This window comes from Phoca vitulina, unplaced genomic scaffold (assembly GCF_004348235.1).
Source record: "Phoca vitulina isolate PV1807 unplaced genomic scaffold, GSC_HSeal_1.0 scaffold42, whole genome shotgun sequence".
Classification (NCBI taxonomy): domain Eukaryota; kingdom Metazoa; phylum Chordata; class Mammalia; order Carnivora; family Phocidae; genus Phoca; species Phoca vitulina.
This window is the reverse complement of record NW_022589745.1, coordinates 1,926,358-1,945,805: the sequence shown is the minus strand read 5'-3', so window position 1 is coordinate 1,945,805 and position 19,448 is coordinate 1,926,358. Positions and strand designations below refer to the sequence as shown.

Genomic DNA, 19,448 nt, shown 5'->3' with positions numbered 1-19,448 from the left:
TTTAAAATTGTAAACATAAAGCATACATGGCGCCACGTGATAGAGCTGCGTGGGCAGTACTTGTGTGTTTTTTCTCTCGTTCTCTGTACTTTCATGCATGTGTGTCGTTTTTCGTAAGCATGTGACTGATTTTTTAATGGGCTGAATAAATGGCAAACAAATAGGAAACAGTATTATTATTTCTATAGTTTCTTTTCTTTTTTTTTTAAAGATTTTATTTATTTGAGAGCGAGAATGAGAGAGAGAGAGAGAGCACATGAGAGGGGGGAGGGTCAGAGGGAGAAGCAGACTCCCTGCTGAGCAGGGAGACGGATGTGGGACTCGATCCCGGGACTCCAGGATCATGACCTGAGCTGAAGGCAGTCGCTCAACCAACTGAGCCACCCAGGTGCCCCTTTTCTTTTCTTTTTTTTTTTTTAAGTTCAGGGGTAGAATTTAGTGATTCATCAGTCTTATGTAACACCCAGTGCTCATTTCATCACATGCCCTCCTTAATGCGCATCCCCCTGTGACCCCATCCCCCCACCCTCTCCCCTCCCGCAACCCACAGTTTGTTTCCTAGAGTTCAGCGCCTCTCATGGTTTGTCTCCCTTCTGATTACATCTTGTTTTATCTTTCCCTCCCTTCCTCTATGTTCATCTATTTTGTTCTTTAAATTCCACATATGAGTGAAATCATATGGTATTTGTCTTTCTCTGACTGACTTATTTCAGTTAGCATAATACCCTTGGTTCCATCCGTGTGTTTGCAAATGGCAAGATTTCATCCTTTGTGATGGCTGAGGAGTATTCCATTGTCTATATACACCACATCTTCCTTATCCATTCATCAGTCCATGGACATCTGGGTGGCATCCATAGATTCTCTTAATAGCACTCTGGGTGGTTGGCTTTCTTCCTTTTACCTGAACTCGCAGGCAGACCTCACAGCTCTGTGTCGTCTCGGGGCCACAGACGATCCTGCTCTGATAAATATCACCTGCTCAGGTCCGTAGAGGTCCAGGCTCGTCCGGGGCAAGCCCTCAGCCTCACGTTCCATCCTGGCTTTCCTCCCCCAAGTAGCGCTGTGGCTGGGGGTCCTCCTCCTACAGGCCTGCTCTTCAGGGGGTTGGGGGCCAGAGAGCAAATAGTAAGACATTGTTTTCCTGTGGCCAAGACCGCTGATGGCTACTGGAATCAGGGAGGGTGTCGGAGTGCTCCGGCCAGACTGGCACCTCTGGGGTCTGCAGGAGAGGGGGGCAGATGCTGGTCCCCATGCTGCAGGGACACAGCCAGTCTGGTCCAGGATCTCTCCCACCACACGTTGCCCTGGTGGCCAGGCTGGGGCAGGCCTGCAGAGTCCCCGGCAAGTGTTCGGCAGGGCGGATGGGATGGCCAGCAGCAGACAGTTGGATCGGAGGGTGTGCAATTTTTTTTTTTAATAAAAAGTAAATCATGCTCAAAATTAAAAAAAAATCAATTTGATATTCAAAGAGCAAAAAGTGTTTTTATTTCTCTTCCTACACCTACCCTGTAATTTCTTTACCTATAATTTACTTAAAATGTGGTCATGTGCTTAATACATCGTACTTGATAAATAATTCTCAGTTGGTTAGACATGAAGATGTTACAAAGGTAAAGGGAGTGAGCAAGAAAAATGCCCACAAGGAGAGTTTTCATCCCTAAGTCTGGACTGTGCGGAAATGTCAGGGGCTTCTGAGGAGGGGCCAGGAAGTAATCAGCCTTGCTTGTTGCACCTGTCCCAGGGGCCCTTGGACACCTGTAGCCCAGACACGATGTAGACTGAGCCCTTCCTCTTAATGCTCATAGAGCAGATGCTGGAGGCGGTGACATGTCGTGGCTCGGTTCCTGACCATCCCGCGGCTGGTGAGGGAGCCGAGGAGGCTCTAAGGCACCGTTTGCGGGAAGGCGTGAGGTCCAGGCTCAGCGTGGGCGGCGCTTACTGCGGTAAGAAAGGATTTCTGACAGCCTGACAGAGAGGGGGAAGCTGGGAGAACCATCAAAAGCGTATCGACTTGAAATCATTTAGCTTTTAGGAGAGAAGGCTTGCCTTATTTATAGCTCTTCCATCCCTGGGTGTGGGAGCTGGTGGGGAGCGGGGTGGGGGGGCAGGCTGAGAAAAAGGAGATAGAAGGCCCAGGATGTGTTTGGCACACGTATCGCATTTGGTTTTTAATTGCGAGTGCCTCTCTGTGGGGTGGATTTGACTGTCTGCATTTATAAGTGAGAAAAGCAGGGCTTGGAGATAGGAAACAGGTCAGATCTAGCTCATTACAAGGACCACCGAGACAGCCAGAGACGATGAAACTGTATTCCAGGATGCTGTGTCAGAAGGCAGGGGGCATGCCCCTGGTGCAAAAAGGTCTCCAGAAAAATGGCTCCTCGCAAAGGTTTTGGTCGTGCAAGGGGAACAATGCCATTTCCCCAAAGAGTCCGCAGTGGGCGGCGCTCTTTCCCTGGTGTGGAGCGCCGGGAGCCGCCCACACTGAGGGCAAACCCCGGCTACATTATAATGCCTTTTTTGGGAAAGAGGGGCTTCTTCCAGTTTGGGGGTGCGCTGAGGGAGGTTTGGGGTAGGTAGGTTGCTGCAGGATGTCCCATCCCTGGACTCAGGTGAATGATGCAGGACAGGCAGCCTGTGCACTGAGCTGAATCAGGTCTTATTTGGGAGGAAGTGCACGGTACTTTGAGGAAAACCAAAAGATGCAGAGCATTAGGATGGGTGTTGTTTGGCCCCAGGGAGCCATGCGGGGTGGGGGGGCGGAGCAGGGGCAATTGCTGCTTGTCCTCCTCCAACACTGGTCTGATGGCTCTGGGTAAGGTGGTGTCCCTGGAGGCTCCAAGCTGGGAAAGCTTTCCCCCCTTTCACAGGCCGAGCCCACATGCAGGGGGCTGGCGCATGGAAGGGCAGGGGTGGGGGAACGTGTATGTGGTGTGCAGTGCGAAGTTCACGGGGTGGCAGGTGCCGTGTGTGCATAGTCCCTCTGCAAGCCTCTCTCATCGTGAAAAACAACTGGTATTTATTCTGTGGGCTTTGGGGCTAGCCTTTGTTCCTTCGGGCCCTGGAAAAGTGCCCTTAATCCAAAGTGATTACTTTGCTGCTGACTCAGATTTATTCTTTGGTGATAGGCTCTCCTCGTGGCCTGAATCTGGGGCTCAAATTACCCGAGGCCTGTCACAGAAGGGCCATCTGTCTTTCCATTCCCACGCTGGGAATGACATTGAGGCCTCTGTGTATTCTGAATCTTTTGTGTGTGTGTGTGACATTGACCTCCATGCTTCATTTCCACCCGCAGTTAAGAGGAACCATAAAGAACACTGGGACTTTAAAAAGTGGCCTGGACAGAAGGAAATAGCTCTCCCAGCAAGGGCTTGCAGGGTCCCTGCGTCTCTCTTTCTGGCCATTGGAGTGACCAGAGCACACGGGGTCAGCAGGGGGCGCACCTGCATCCCATCTGCATGGGGATATGAGTGGCTGGTCTCCTATTTGCTCTGCTCCTGGAGCCCACTGGCTTTCTTGGCAGGCTTAGAAAGGATCAGAAAGGGCCCCAGAGGGTGCATGGAGGAGAGAGACTCCTTCCTGGCAGGGTTGGGGATGCCCAGGTGTTCAGGATTTGGGGCCATCCCTCTCTCCATTGAGTGTCTCCTTAGCCCACAAGGACCCTGTCTGTGATGCTTTAAGTCTTGCTTCTCCATCCAGAGCATTGGCCACACGGCCTCCCCTCGTGTTTTCCAGGCTCTGCTGCCGTTTCACTGATGTGGGTGTTTATTTCAGGCAGGACACAGGAGCGGACGTGATTCCATTTCACGGGCGCTAGGCATCGACTGGAAGGCATGCCCAGTCACACCGAATGCTCGCTCTCTTTGGAGTGACACAGAGAACATCTTTGGTCTTTGTGTCTCTGCTTGACATGAGGCTTGGCTATTTTGCACTATATAAAAAGTAAAATTTCAAATTAACTGCGGTTTAGTTGTGACTCAGCTTTTAATTGCTTGGAATTAGCACTTGATTTGCATAGTACTTGATTTGCTAATTATCTGTGACTTTGGGGTAATCTGTGCTAAAATGAGGGACACGTCCTGATTATATTCAGTAACGGGAAGAAGCAGGATCACGAATGATCCCACGATGGAAAACCCCCAATGCTATGATTCAGCCTTACCATGCGCTCCATCCTTCCGCTCAAGTGTGAGCAAGCTGCTCGTTCCAGAAGGAAGTGGCGTGATGGAAACTCAATCGGGGGGCCACGGGGGAGCTGCCTGGCTGCCCCTTTCCCACCTGAGCCCCTGTCCTGGCCACCCGTTCCCTCACAGCCCAAGATTGGCAAGATCGGAGACAGAGCTTGGGCTGACCTGACCTGCCCCGGCTGCCTGGGGGCGGGCGGGGGAGGGGGAGAGTAGACAGATCATGACGTCAGAGTGGGTGGTTCACCCCACGTCACACCGCTGTCAGCTGTGGGCCTGACACGGACCCCCAGTCAGTAGTTCCTAACCATGGATGACCCAGGGTCTTGCAGAGGTACATAGATGGAGGGCTGCTCCCAGAAGCCCCACTCTCGGGATGGTGGAGTGGGGACCCAGACCCATGACCCCGTGCCCTGTGGCCCGTGGTCTCAGCTGTCTAGGAACTGCCTTCCAACACAGGCTTCTCCAGGGGCTGGTCGAGTCCGTGGATTGATCTGAAAGGGATGAATCCTTTGTGCCACAAACAGAGGGGCAAACGAAGACACGGCAAACTGGGAGTTTTGGTTACCACTGGAGTGAAGTGCTCTCAGGAGCAGATGCTTCTGGAAGTCGTCATTGGCCCATCCACCCCTCCCGCCGGTCTTTACTGGGCATTGAACATAGGCCAGGTGCTCTCAGTCCTGGGGCTACAGCAGCCAGTGAGACTCAGTCCCTAGCTTCTTGGAGCCTTGAGCCACATGGCAGAGCCAAGGAGAAATACTTAGGCATATAAATTAATGAGAAAGTAAGAAATGGCTGAAGGGCTCAAAAGGTAAAAAACAACAACAACAACAACAAAAAACCTAGTAAATAAAATAAATAAAAATAAATAAGATCAGCTTTCTGAGCTAAGCAAAGGGAAGGAAGTAAAAAATTATTTAAGGTTTGTTTATTTGTATGATTTCCTGCCTTCATTGACTTTTTCAGTGATCCAACCAGAGACCCATTCTAGAAAGAGGATTGCTCCTGGGCTCACCCGTAATGGCCCCACTACCCAGTAGTGCAATTGCTGGGTCATAGGGTAGCTCTATTTTTAACTTTTTGAGGAACCTCCATACTGTTTTCCAGAGTGGGTGTACCAGCCTGCATTCCCACCAATAGTCTAAGAGGGTTCCCCTTTCTCCAAATCCTCACCAGCATTTGTTGTTTCCTGTCTTGTTAATTCTAGCCATTCTGGCTGGTATCAGCGAGGTGGTATCTCGCTGTGGTTTTGATTTGTATTTCCCTGGTGCCAAGTGATGTTGAGCACTTTTTTTTCATGTGTCTGTTGACTATTTGTATGTCTTCTTTGGAGAAATATCTGTTCATGTCTTCTGCCCATTTCTTGACTGGATTATTTTTTTGGGGGGTGTTGAGTTTGAAAAGTTCTTTATAGATCTTAGATACTAGCCCTTTACCTGATATGTCATTTACAAATATCTTCTTCCATTCCATAGGTTGCCTTTTAGTTTTGTTGACTGTTTCTTTGCTGTGCAGAAGCTTTTTATCTTGATGAAGTCCCAATAGTTCATTTCTGCTTTTGTTTCCCTTGCCTTTGGAGACGTGTCTAGCAAGAAGTTGCTGCAGCTGAGGTTGAAGAGGTTACTGCCTGTGTTCTCTAGAACTTTGATGGATTTCTGTCTCACATTTAGGTCTTTCATCCATTTTGAGTTTATCTTTGTGTATGGTATAAAAAAATGGTCCAGTTTCATTCTTCTGCATGTGGCTGTCCAATTTTCCCAACACCATTTGTTAAAGAGACTGTCCTTTTTCCATTGGATATTCTTTCCTGCTTTGTCAAAGATTAGTTGACCATAGAGTTGAAGGTCCATTTCTGGGCTCTCTATTCTGTTCCACTGCATCCATTTTTGTGCCAGTACCATACTTTCTTGATGATCACAGCTTTGTAATACAGCTTGAAGTCCGGAATTGTGATGCCACCAGCTTTTGTTTTCTTTTTCAACCTTCCCCTTCACAGATGACATGGTACTTTATGTGGAAAACCCAAAAGACTCCACCCCAAAATTGCTAGAACTCATACAGGAATTCAGCAATGTGGCAGGATATAAAATCAATGCACAGAAATCAGTTGCATTTCTAGACACTAACAATGAGACAGAAGAAAGAGAAATTAAGGAATTGATCCCATTTGCAATTTCACCAAAAACCATAAGATACCTAGGAATAAACCTAACCAAAGAGGTAAAGGATCGGTACTCTAAACACCACAGAACACTTATGAAACAAATTGAGGAAGACACAAAGAAATGGAAAAACATTCCATGCTCATGGATTGGAAGAATAAATATTGTTAAAATGTCTATGCTACCCAGAGCAATCTACACATTCAATGCCATCCTGATCAAAATACCATCGACATTATTCACAGAGCTGGAACTGAATCCCCATATACTTCTAAGGAAGATCTCCCTGGCCTCTCTTGTGTGTCGGTAAAATCCATGTGTTTAATAAGAAGAAATTAAAGGTACAGAGTACTTGGTTTTGCTGAAGGTTTGTTTTTTGTCTCTGCAAAATCAATGAGGCCTGTGTGGTCTAGGAAGAAATTAGTTCTGTTGTGGTTTGACAATAGTCAAAGCTGGAAGTGTTTTGCCCACGGGTGCTGAGCCCTGTGACGGGTTGTCCTGGGAACAGGCTGAAGGGGACTTCCCATTTGACTGGATGCTCTGTGAGCCAGGTGGTATTTCAGACTGCTTTCCATGAAATGATCGGCTATTTGCATTGATTAGATTTTCCTTTTCTTTGAGAAAATGTTCGTAGCAACCTAGTTTCCCTTCTGAGTTAAACAATAATTGAAAACACAAAATAGAGCCAGCTCCCTCTGGCAGTGTTTCTTGGCCCCCAGGATTTGTCATTGATTTTCGGCAGCCTCACCCTGCTGTGGATGGCAGGATGTCTGGAGTTCATGGAAGGTCTTCGGTCGATACCCTCCGATTCGTTCCGTGCCCTGTGGTGCAGTGCTTGAGCTGGGCGCGGGTGCAGGAAAGGCCGGGGCTGGCCAGCCCGGCCCTCCGCATAGGATTAACACTCCGTTACACTCAAACTGCCCTCACCACCACCAAACGGAATGCTTTCCCTCAGCTTTTAAGTGTCTGTGTTTCAAAACCTTCAGTTTCAAGAAGGTCATAGAATTTCTTGATCGAGAAAGACCTGAGGACATTTGTATGTGGAACCATCGGTTTACCAGCAATATTTTAAAAGCTGTAAGTTTTAGGGAAAGAATAAAAAATCATGAGGCATCCATATTATGGATGGATCCCGCCCCTCCTCCCTCCTTCCTTCTCTCTCTCTCTCTCTGTTTCTCTGTCGTGTCTAAATAGGTTCAGGGGGATGTCTTGCATTCAACACTAAGCTATTACTTCTTTATATTTTCCAAACTACATAAAGGATTCAAGTTAGCTTAGAATATTAAATCATGTATGAAATAACAATCATAATAATAAGTAAGTAAGTAACAAACTAATAATCATGAACAGGAGGAATAAAAACACCTTTTAGGATTTGAGAGTCAGATGCTAAAACTGAATGATACATTTTGCTCTCAACTTTTCAATAGTCAGATGAGAAGGATGGAAAGCAAGAGGCTAGATGAGGGAGAAATGGGGACAAATGGCTTGGAGAAGGGTCTGAGAGAGAGAGGGAGGGAGACAGGGAGAGAGAGGAGGGAGAGAGAGAGGGAGGAGGGAGAGGGAAGAGGGAGAGGGAGGAGAGAGGGAGAGGGGAGAGAGAGAGACAGAGAGGGAGGGAGGAGGGAGAGAGGGAGAGAGAGAGAGAGGAGAGAGGAGAGAGAGAGGGAGGAGGGAGAGAGGGAGAGAGAGGAGAGAGAGAGAGGGAGGGAGGAGGGAGGGAGGAAGGAGAGAGGGAGAGGGAGGGAAGGAAGAGGGAGAGAGAGGGAGAGGGGGGGGGGGGGGGGGGGGGGGGGGAGAGCCTCTGGCTGTCTGCCTGGGGTGTACTTACCTAGAGGAAGAGCTGCTTTAGGCCCTTGGTCCCCGGAGTGTGGCTCCTCATGTGGGGACACTGGCTAATTTAAGAGAGACCATTTCCAGTCATGGTGGAGCGCAGCAGGATCTGGTGAGAGATTGGACACAGAGGGCAAGACAGACAGAGGAGCCAGACTCATCTCGGGCCAGGCTTGTGCGGAACCCAGGGTCCTCCTGCCCAGACACCCTTCCTGCTGCCCCTCGGCTCCAGAGTCACCTTCCCTGAGACTAGCACATCTGGCCCAGGGCCTCCCTCTCTGCCACTTTCCTTCTCTTCTCTGGCTCCCTCTTTCCATCCTTGCCCCACCCGCCTCTCCTTTCCTTTCCTGAGTCAGTTCTTACTGCACATGCACAGGACAGCTGCTCTGGCTGGTTTATCATGTGCTGTGATGTTTGCGATAACTAGCCCAGCTAAACACTGTGCTGGGCACAATGCCGTGAGCTTCATCCACACAACTTTATTTCATCCTCACTCATTTTAAGGATGGTGCCAAGAGTATACCTACTTTTAGGGAAGACGAACTGAAGTAAAGAGAGGCTGAGTAATTTACACCCACCCTCCCCCAGGAAATCACTGTGAGCCAATTCTAGTGCTAGCTCCTTAACATTTGAAACCAGCCCCTAATTTAACAGGAGAGGACTCAGGCTTATCTCTCAGCAGATGAGAGCAAGCTGGCCTGGCTGTGTTCTCTGGCCTGATGACCCCACCTGGCTTCGACAACCCAGAGCTAAGAGGAGTCTGTGTTCCCCGAGCCTGTGGCTGCACAGGCAGGGTGGAGATCTGGACGGAACACAGGTCTGCTTAGAAAGGTGGGGGATGCTTCTGAGTAGGCAACTAAAATATCCACTACATGCATCTAGACATTTACTGCATGGAGTTTACTGAAGCCCTAGAAAACTGGTGATGCTCCCTTTCCCACACCCCATTGCCATAGTGGAGAGTTCATGGGAATCTACTTTCATACTAACCCTTTGCATTTTTATTTCCTATGCATAATTGCACCAAAATTGGTGGAGGCAGGTAGAGATCTCCAAAGAGATAGATGCAGGCAGGAATAATGTGGGCCCGGGGACCATATACCCCACAAAGCTTCCTTTGGGCATGTTGTGATTCCTGCTTGTCAGGCACCTGTCCTAGGTGTTCCACATGTGCACATTGGCTGGAAGCAATAGCATTCTTCCAAGTAGCCTTGCAAATGAAATAAACCTTAGTTAATATAAAGCAGGTCTGGTCACAGCTATCTGAATGTTCAGAGGAGTAATAAGCAAATACAGCTTTCCTAGAGTTCAGGAGAACCCACGAAGCCCGCCTTTGCAAGTGAGTGTTGAAGAGTGTGAGTTAACATCTGGGATAACAATTACCCATGGTATTTATTATGACTGCCTGGTATTTTATGTTGCCTCTTTTTTTTTTTTTTTTTTTTTTTTAGCTTTTGTGGCCCTTTGTATCCACCTAGAGCACAGTAAGAAACTATTTGGTTGGAAGAATCTTAGGAGATTTTCTAGTTCGCAGTTTAATGGTTCTCAAAATTTAGGATCACCTTGAGGCCTTACTGAAGTAGAGACTCTGGACCCCACACCTAGAGATTAGGATTTGGTAGGTCAAGGGTCATGCTTGAGAATTCACATCTCTAACAGATTCCCAGGTGATGCTGGTGGGCTGGACAGGGCTCACATTTTCAGAAACAGCAGCATGATCATTCCATGGGAATCAGCTGATGTTGTGGGCCAAATCTAACTCAAAGAAAATTTCAAAATAATACTATAAACAAAAATGTTAAATATGTCTCATCAGTTCTGTTGTTTCTGCTTCTTTCTATGATCTTCAAAACTCAGAGGCCATAGGTTCAGGAGAAGAGGTTTTCATTTTTCTTTGTTTTATTTTTAAAGTTTCTTGTCCAGGGGCTTTGTCCTGCCTGTTGATGCTCAAGATTTACAAAATACCCAGTAAATCAATCATTGTATTTTGAAGATCCCTAGTTCCCTAAATATTGTACATCATTGGTATTTCCTCTCAAAGCTTTACAGGAAAGAGCAAAGTATCATGAGCAGTGGATTAGGGTGTAGTGGAATAGTGGGGAGTTTCATGGAGAGAGTGGCCATTTGAAATCCTGCTGAATGCCAGGGATGGGAAAGGGAAGACAAAAACCACTTTCTGTCCCCCATGACATCACCTCCAACCCTGCTTCTCATTTTATTTTCAACTATGGTAAAATATATACCACAGAGAGTCACCATCTTAACCACTGTACAGTTCAGTAGTATTGAGTATATTCACATTGTTGTACAACCATCTCCAGAACTTTCTCATCCTGCAGAACTGAAACTCTGTCCTCATGAAACAGCAGTGCCCCATTCCCCTCCCCCAGACCCTGACAACCTCTGTTCCACTGTGTCCCTGTGGATCTGACGACTCTAGGAACCTCATATGAGTGGAATGATACATATTTGTCTTTTTGCAACTGGCTTATCTCACTTAGTATCATGTCCCCAAGGTTCATCCATGTCGTAGCATTACTTTTGAAGGCTGAATAATATTCCATTGTATGGATCGGCCACATTTTGCTCATCCATTTACTTGTTGATGGACACTGATGTGGTGTCCATCTTTTGCTTTTTGTGAGGAACACTGCTATGAACATGGGTGTACAATCTCTTTGAGACCCTGTTTTCAATTCTTTTGGGTACATACCCTGAAGTGGGATTGCTGGGTCATCTAGTACTCTATTTTTGATATTTTGAGGAACTGACATACTGTTTGTTACAGTGCCTGCACCATTTTACATTCTTAGCAATAGTGCATTTTCTCCAGATCCTTGCCAACACTTCTTTCTTTCCTTCCCTCCTCCCTCCCTTCCTTCCTTCCTTCCTTCCCTCTTTCTCTCCTTGTCCTTCATCTTTGGATAGTAGCTGTCCTAATGGGTATAAGGTGGTGTCTCATTGTAGCTTTGGTTTGCGTTGCCTAATGATGAGTGATGTTGAGCATCTTTTCATGACCTTGCTGTCCATCTGTATGTCTTCTTTGGAGAAATCTCTGCTCAAGTCTTCTGCCCATTATTAATTAGATTTTGTTGTTGTTTTTGTTGATTTGTAGGAGTTTTTTTATAGATGCTAGACGAGCCCTGTTTGAATACTAACATTCCAGACTGGTGCCCTGAGGCCCTGTTTACTGTCATTGAACAGCTGTGTTGCCTTAATCCAGGGGTCTCAACTGCAGGTGATTTTGTGCCCAGGGGGATTTGACAATGTCTAAAGACATCTCTGGTTGTCATAACTGGGTAGGAGTGCTATTTGAACATCCTATAATGCATACCAAAGCCCCACAACAAAGAACTATCAGGCCCAGCATGGCAAAGTGCCAAGATTGAGTAACCTGCTTAAGGCAAATCACTTTCCCTCTTGAGGATTTTGTCTCCTCACTGTGCAGTGAGAGGGTTGGACTACATGACCTTGAAGGTACTTTACTATTTTAATCTCTCATGTGTTCACTTTCTTTTATCTGCCATCAATTTAAAAAAAAACTAACATATCTTGAAAGGTCCCCCTCGGTCCGTGATGGGCGTTTACACCAACATCTCAAATTCACTCAGCCCACATGAGCTCCTCCGCTTGTGGAGCTGATGGTCCACACTGACAAACAACTGGCATGGGATGGACGTGGGGACAATAAAAAGTGCCCTGGCCACTTGCCCTTTGGCTCGGCCTTGAAGGGACCAGAGCTGTGTGATGGGGACAGCAGCAAGCTTGGGGTCATGGGGACCCAGACTTGAACCCTTGATGGCCGAGCACCTCTGGGACAAGTATGCATTTTACCGGTCATGCATTTTTCAGAGAACACCACTCAGACTTGTGGGAGCTGAGACGTGAGTGAATCTGAGGCTCCTCCTTGAAGTCTTGAACAGTCCCTAGACCCTCTGAGTGCCAGAGTCCCGTCTCAGAGGGCGATACAGGAAGTCCCTGGACAGTGCCGGGCGCACAGTGAGCACTCACTAATGGTTGTTGAGTGAAGGAGTGAAAGACTTTCTTCTGAGAGTCTTCTGCAGTTAAAAAAAAAAATCCAGTTATTCTATGGAGTCTGGAAATCTGGTAATGATCACAATACACAGAAATTCTATTCTTCATTCTGTTCTGTACCTGCTGGTCCACAAATGGAGAACAGCCCCTAAGAATTGCAAATTCCTTTATATAGCTTTCAGTCTGGAAATTCTAATCTGAAGGGGAACTGCGAACATATTAAATTATTGTTTGCAGGCACTGAAAACATGGGTCCTGAGTGTCCTGTTTGGCACGTCCGTGGTGGCTTTCCGGCACAGATGTGTCCCCCAGCACAGGGAGTTCAGTGTGGCTTGAATCGAATCCTAACTTGGTGCCAACTCTCTGCTCCTCATTATTAGCAGCCCCATTAGGGGCTGTCAACGCTCACAGAGATATGTGGTCAGGGAAAAGCTCCTTTTCATTTAGAGAAAATTCCTCGAAGACTTTTCTTAAATTGTTTCTTTCCCGAGTGGCTAGAATGTGGTTATTCATTTAAATAATTACCATGGGGAGAATCCCCCACCAACTGCAGGATCTCATGTGCTGAGGGATCTGAGACTCACGCAGTCTCCTGTACAATTTGGAATTACCTTTGAAAACCCTCTCAAAATAGGAAGCTGATGAAGCATCCATCTTTGACAGATCAGGAGAATAAAGCCAGGTCTTTGGGAAGGAAGCCAAAGCGGATCGTTAGCAAGGATCGGGTGGTTGTTCCCATGCCAGGCACCTTGCGATAGGTGCTCCTATATTATCTCATTGAATTTAAGCCACCTCTCGAGGTAGGAACCATCTTGCATTGGACACATGGGGAAACTGGGGAATAAAGGCTTTAAATCAGCTGTGCGTGGCCCACTACAGCTGGTCAGTAGGGAGGCCAGGTCTGCCCAATTCCGAGGCTCCTGCTCGTAGCCACTCCCTGGTCTGGTGCTGAGTGACACCACACTGGTGGAAAATGCTTGGCTTTTATCCCTGATGTTCTTTCTCAGTGTAGGTAGTAGGAAACTCAGAGAGGCTTTCTTGGAGGAAATGGGAAGAAAATGTGTGCACATGTGAAGCTTTCAGGTGTGAGAAATTAGGGGTAGGGATGAGCCTGTGAAAGCTTTCAAGTCACACGGTGGTGGCGGGGCCCTAGTTAGATCAGCCCCGGTGTCCTGCATGCTTTCCTTTCAGCTCCAGTAGGAGCACAGTGGGGAGGGGCTGGGACGTGCCAATGATCCTGGCCCGTTGCGGGCACCGGCCCGGCCGACGCCCACAGGTCGGGCCGGTGAGAACAGATCAGGAGCCAGATCTGTGGAAGCGAGAGTGCTCGGCCAGGTGCAGAGAAATGGTGAGAGGTCTGGTTTTGTATTTCTCCTTTTCCCTGATTCCTTCTACCTTCCTAGATAAATAGAATCAACTCTTTAAAGACTTAATTACAAAAGCAATACATATCTTTATTGTCTGTTTAGAAAATAGAGGCGAGCCAGCAGAAGAACACAGGAATAAACCGTAATACTGCCATCCAGCAGGCGGCAGTAACCCCTACCAGCATCCTGGTGTCGGGCTTCCAGGCACCTCGGGGCGTTTGTGTGTCTGCATGTCTCCCCACAAGACACATGCACACACGTGTGCACACATGCACACACACACACAGGCAAAAGCAGTTAGAATATGCAGAAATAGAAAAAAATTAGGTATTCCTCTCTTAAAGTGTTGTTTTCATTCATTATATATATATTTAAAGATTTTATTTTTTTGTTTATTTGACACAGAGAGAGAGATTGAGCACAAGCAGGGAGAGGGGCAGAGGGAGAGGGAGAAGCAGACTCCCCACTGAGCAGGGAGCCCGACGTGGGGCTCGATCCCAGGACCCTGGGATCATGACCTGAGCTGAGGGCAGATGTTTAACCAACTGAGCCACCCAGGCACCCCCATCATTCATATATATATATATTTTTTTTTAAATTTAATTTTATTATGTTAGTCACCATACAATACATCATTAGTCTTTTTTAAAAATTTTTATTATGTTAAGTTAATCACCTTACATTATATCATTAGTTTTTGATGTAGTGTTCCATGATTCATTGTTTGCGTATAACATTCATATATTTTTAAAAACGATTTCCTTGGTGTCACGTAACTTGCTCTTCATGATTTTATGCACGTTGGGCGCATGTGCTGCCGGCCGTGTGGTGGCCAGCATGCAGGTGGGCAGCTACCCCGACTTGACCTGGACTTGACCCAGACATGCACCTCCAGCTTCTCGCTCTCTCCTGGCCCTTCGTCACTCCCTTGGGGTTTGATGGGCTGCTGGCTCGTGCAAGGCCGTGGGGTCAGGCCCTCAAAGCCACCACATGGCAGGTCTCTGGGAGTTCCTGCTGACCCGGCTGCATGAAGGTGGGGCCTTTCATGGGTAGGAGGTCTATCTTGGGGGGGGTTGGCGAGCAAGGGTGGACAGGCCACGTGAGGGGCAGGAGAGTCAGGTGTGGCTGGGGCACCGAGTAGACAGGCCAAGCGCAGGCCCAGGGAAAGCTCAGGCAAAAAGCTAGCGTGGGCCTCGTCTTGGCTCAACTGCTGTAACAGAAAGACCAGACTGGGTTTAAGCAACACATACTCATTCTCACAGTTCCAGAGGCTGGAGTCCAAGATCCAGGTGCGGACTCAGTCTGTGGCGAGGGCCCTCTCCCTGGCTCGCAGACGGGCACCTCCTCCCAGTGTCTGTGCGTGGTGAGAGGGAACTCTAGTCACCCTCCTCTCATGCGGCGCTGGTCCCACTACGGGCCCCTCCTTGTGACCCCATCTATACTCAGTCACCTACCAACGGCCACAGCTCCTAACACTGGCACCGGGGGCGGGGGGGACACAGCCACACCATCCACGACAAGCCCACCCCAGAGGGCACCTTGACTTCCACACTGAGGACTTCTGGACACTGGATATGTAGGGTTCCAACATTAACGTTAGCCCCGTGGCCTTGAGCAGCTGAACGGACTGTGTCTTGCCACCTCATTCCATGAAACGGGACAGTCATTTATGTGGAATATGCTCCTTGGCCAGAATGATTAAATTTATAGTTAAATTTTATTATCAAAAATCACCTGATAGACAACTGGTTTTATATCTAGAGGCCACACCACTGCATAGCTCCTGTGGGGTCCCCACAGGTTTCCTGGACATGGCTGGACCAGAATGCAGGGGGCGGACAGCGACTTGCCCCCGGCCACAGCTGTGGCTACAGGACTAGAATCCTCATCTCCTGGGCCCTTATCTGGGGTCCTGCCTCCTCCCTCTAGGTGCATATGACAGTTCATGGCACCTTTTTTCAAAAAAGCACCCTGGCTGGCGAAAGCCCAGTTCTTACTTGATGGAGATATGCCTGATCAATGTTTTTCTAGGGAGATACCTACAGTTTGCTGGTTCTTCTTAAGTTTTCGGGAATCCCTAATAGAAAACCAGTTACCTGGGAAGTGGGGGTGGCTGGTAGCGTAGCAGAGATTGACTTGAACGGGACGTGGATGGTGGAGTGCATACCAGTCTTTGCTCACTTAGCTCACGGATTACTTGTGACCCCAGGGAAGTCACTTAACAAGAGTCTCAGTTTCCTTATCTGTCAAATGCGGGCATTAATGCTTATTCTGAGGATAATGCAAGAGTCAAACGATATCGCAGATGGAAAGGACTTGCACAGGTGCTTATCACCTCCCAGATGGTCAATAATGTTTGTTCCCTTCCTGAATTCTCTTTCGCTGTTAGCTGGTATTTGTCTAGGGTTGAGCATTTGGACTGAGTGCCTGCCCTCCCCTCCAGCCCTCAGCTGCTGTCCTGGCCTCTCTGCTGGAGACAGATTTGGACAGGCCTGGCTAAGCCAGCCTCCTGCCCAGCCTGACCCTGTCTGTGAGCTCTGTGGAGCCTTCTCCAACCTGTCGCGGGGACCTTCTGGAGGGTGTTGGCTTCCAGGGACTTGTGACCCCAACTTTGCATGTTTCAGCCTTACATGAGTTTGAATAGATTCCTCGGTGGTCAGCTGTTCTAGGATTCAGGGCTGGGATCTGGCAGATGGTGGCTGGGTTTTTGCAGCAGACTCTCTCATTCCTGTTCCTAAAGTACTTGTGTTTCTGGGGCTGAGGCTTGGGTGAGTCTCAATCATTTATGCTCCCAAAGCTGACTTCAGTGCCACATCTGGGCATAGATGCCTGCATCGGGAGGCTGTAGGGAAGGTGACTGGATTGCACAGGCAGCGTCTGATCTTCCCAAGGAGAACCAAGGTGGAAGGATGAGGTGTGTTTCCTCCCACTGCTTTCCTGTCTGATTGCACAGACTCAGAGGTTCCTAACTGATTACACAGAATCAGAGGTTCCTAACTGATTGCAGAGAATCGGAGGTTCCTAACTAATTGCAGAGAATCGGAGGTTCCTATCTGATTGCACAGAATCAGAGGTTCCTATCTGATTGCACAGAATCGGAGGTTCCTAAGTGATTACACAGAATCGGAGGTTCCTAACTGATTGCACAGAATCGGAGGTTCTTAACTGATTGCACACAATCGGAGGTTCCTATCTGATTGCACACAATTGGAGGGTCCTAACTAATTGCACACAATCAGAGGATCTTTGACATCAGAAGATTCCGCAGAGATCACACCTTCCAGCCGCATCATTTGGGAGAGGCAGAGAGGGAGACTCAGGGATCTTCAGTGATGTCCTTGAGATGCTTTGCTAGCTGGTGACAGCAGAGCCAGCAGCGAACCCGGACCTCTAGGTGTTTGATCCAGTGCATTTCACATCACCACAGGGAGACTTTAAAGCATGGCTCTCCAGGGGCCGGGGGAGACCAGCCTTTGACTAGTGCCTGCTCTGGGTTAGTAAGTTCACGTGTATCCCACACAAGCTGTGTTTCGCAGGAGAGCAAAGGACTAAGGTATTTCCTCAAAGCCGCATAAGCGAATCCAAGCAGGAGCCCAGAATGCCTCTCCGTGGTCGCGTCAGCCGCCACCTGACATGCAGCCCCGCAGCTCGCTCTCCCAGCAACCCCGCGGGCCAGGTGTCACCACCCCATCTCATGAGGACAGACAGGCATGGAGAAGTTGACAACGTGCCCAAGTTCACAGCACACAGACTCCGTGGCCGGGTCCAGAGGTCTGCCCCCCTCCTTCATCTGGCTCTTATTACCCCTTCCAAAGATAGTTCTGAGACATCCTGCCTTCCTTGCCGAGGACTCGTGTTCGCGAGAAGAGCTGATCACGATGCACGGAGAACATAGAATAATCTTTTGCGCTCTACAACACCATGTAGTTTACGGAACAGCTGTGTAGGTTTTATCTGAGCCTCCCAGGAACCAGCCTCCTTGTTCACGGTGGCGGCCAGGTCAGGTCGCGGTTCTGCGGCTCCTCAGGAGCCTGCGGTAAGGAGCACGTTGTTACCCCAGGGAGTCCGAGGGGCACCCGTCCAGGGCCGGGTCTTCCAGCGTGGCCGTCCTGGCCCAGCTTTGATCAGGGGTCTCAGGTGGGTTGGCTGCCCTCTTGGTGTGACAGGTGTCAGCAGGACAGGACGTGACAGCCGAGCCCACATTAGTCCCTTCGAAAGGACTTCTTCTCCTGACCACAGCCACACGAGCACAGAAGTTCCTAAAACAGCAGTGTTGACAAGCAGGTGGTCTTTATGTGGATTCACTTAGTACTCTAACATAAAGAAATAGAGATGTGATGCATTTTCTGAAAAGTCTAATTTCTGATCCAACAATTCCTCTTTAAGTACTTTCTTCCTTTTTAAAAATTGCTTTAAATGTCCTCAAGAAAAATTATCCCTGCAGTGACAAATGGCTTGCTTGCCTTGGGATCCAATTGTTCTTATAGTTAACTAATGTAAGAGTTTGGGTTAATATAAAAAAAAGTCTGGGAAAAATGTGTTTTTGTCTAACCCAATTATTCTTTGCTCCCCCATATTGCATTAGTAGGTGTCACCGTTACGGGACCTCATATCTTACTTTTTCACCAGCCCCTTGTGCTTCTGCACCCTCCTCCCTTCTGAGACGGCGGTGTCGCTGGCCCCTTTGCTGCGGAGGGCAGATGTGCACCCAGGGAGAGCCGGCAGGTCGGACCCAGCGGCACCGAAAACCATCCGACATAAAGAGTGTCTCTCCGGAGGACTTCTTTAGGAAAAGATAAAAGCCACTTCAGAGATGATTTTCACCCTTCTTTACGTTGATTTAACCCAAATCTGGCTTGTCCTCCCCACAGGCTCTGGGGGCGGACCCTCACCTCCATGTGCTCCTGCCCCCGCTTTGCCTCTCACGAGGCCTCGCTGGCCTCTCCCCTCCCCGCTGCAGCTTTTCATTCATTATGTTCCTTCCTAAAAGGAGAAATGAAGAAAAGAATTTATTTTTCCCCAGACAGGTGGTAAGAAAGAACGTGAGAGATCAAAGCCATGGATTTAATTGATGCCTTTCAACCACTCATCTGTCTTTTTGGCCCATTTAAATATTTTAGCAAATAAATGTCAAGTCAATAAAGCTACCTGGTCTGAGGATGCTTGTAATTATTCGTAGAAAATAATTAAATGATCTTAATATTCTCTGTGATATCCTCCGCGAAGCACACCCACGCGTGCGCACGTGCACATGGAAGAAATGCCCTGGGTCGTCCCGTCTCTGGAAGGCGAGGAAGATGAATAGTAGCTCGGAGCTGGCTGGTCTGGGGGCAGGTGACGGATGGTGGCTGGCTCGGTCACCGGCGCGCCCTCCTCACACGCATCCCCATCAAGGACAGCAGCGAGTCCGTGGAGGGAACTCGGTGCAGGCCGGCTGTCACGCTCATTCCCTCCACTGCTGGGCTACAGGCTCCTTGAGGCTGAGAGGTCATCTCCTGTTACTTCTCCTGCCCCCACACCCAAGCTCAGCATTGGGCAGAGTGGAGAGACTCAGACTTTTTAAGACTTCATACTTTATTCATGGGTGAAATTCCTTTGTTCCCCTCAGCTCTGCTGTGTGTCCTCACCTGGCTCTGTGCGGGGGTGGACCAGGAAGGGCTGCACCTGTCTGGCCCCTTCCTTGCCCTCCAGGGGTGGGCTTGTGCCGAGTGGGAGGAGAGAGGCGGGCACCTGTCGTCCCAGCTCCTTCCCAGCCAGGCTGGACCCCAGAGAGCCCCAGTGCTCACTGGGCAGCCTGCCACCTGGTAACGGCCCCCTCTACATGCCCCTGGGCCTGGGGACACAGTTACTAGCCCCCCGTGTTTCCT

The 19,448-nt window shown here is 48.7% G+C and overlaps 1 long non-coding RNA gene across 1 annotated transcript in view; it reads left to right on the top strand.

Moving 5' to 3' along the window:
- Positions 1-1,822: 1,822 nt before the first annotated feature.
- LOC116648247 overlaps positions 1,823-19,448 on the top strand; it is a 38,884-nt gene continuing 21,258 nt past the window's right edge. Inside the window, exon 1 of the long non-coding RNA XR_004302479.1 lies at positions 1,823-1,946. This is a non-coding gene — a long non-coding RNA (uncharacterized LOC116648247). The remainder of the gene's footprint in view (positions 1,947-19,448) is intronic.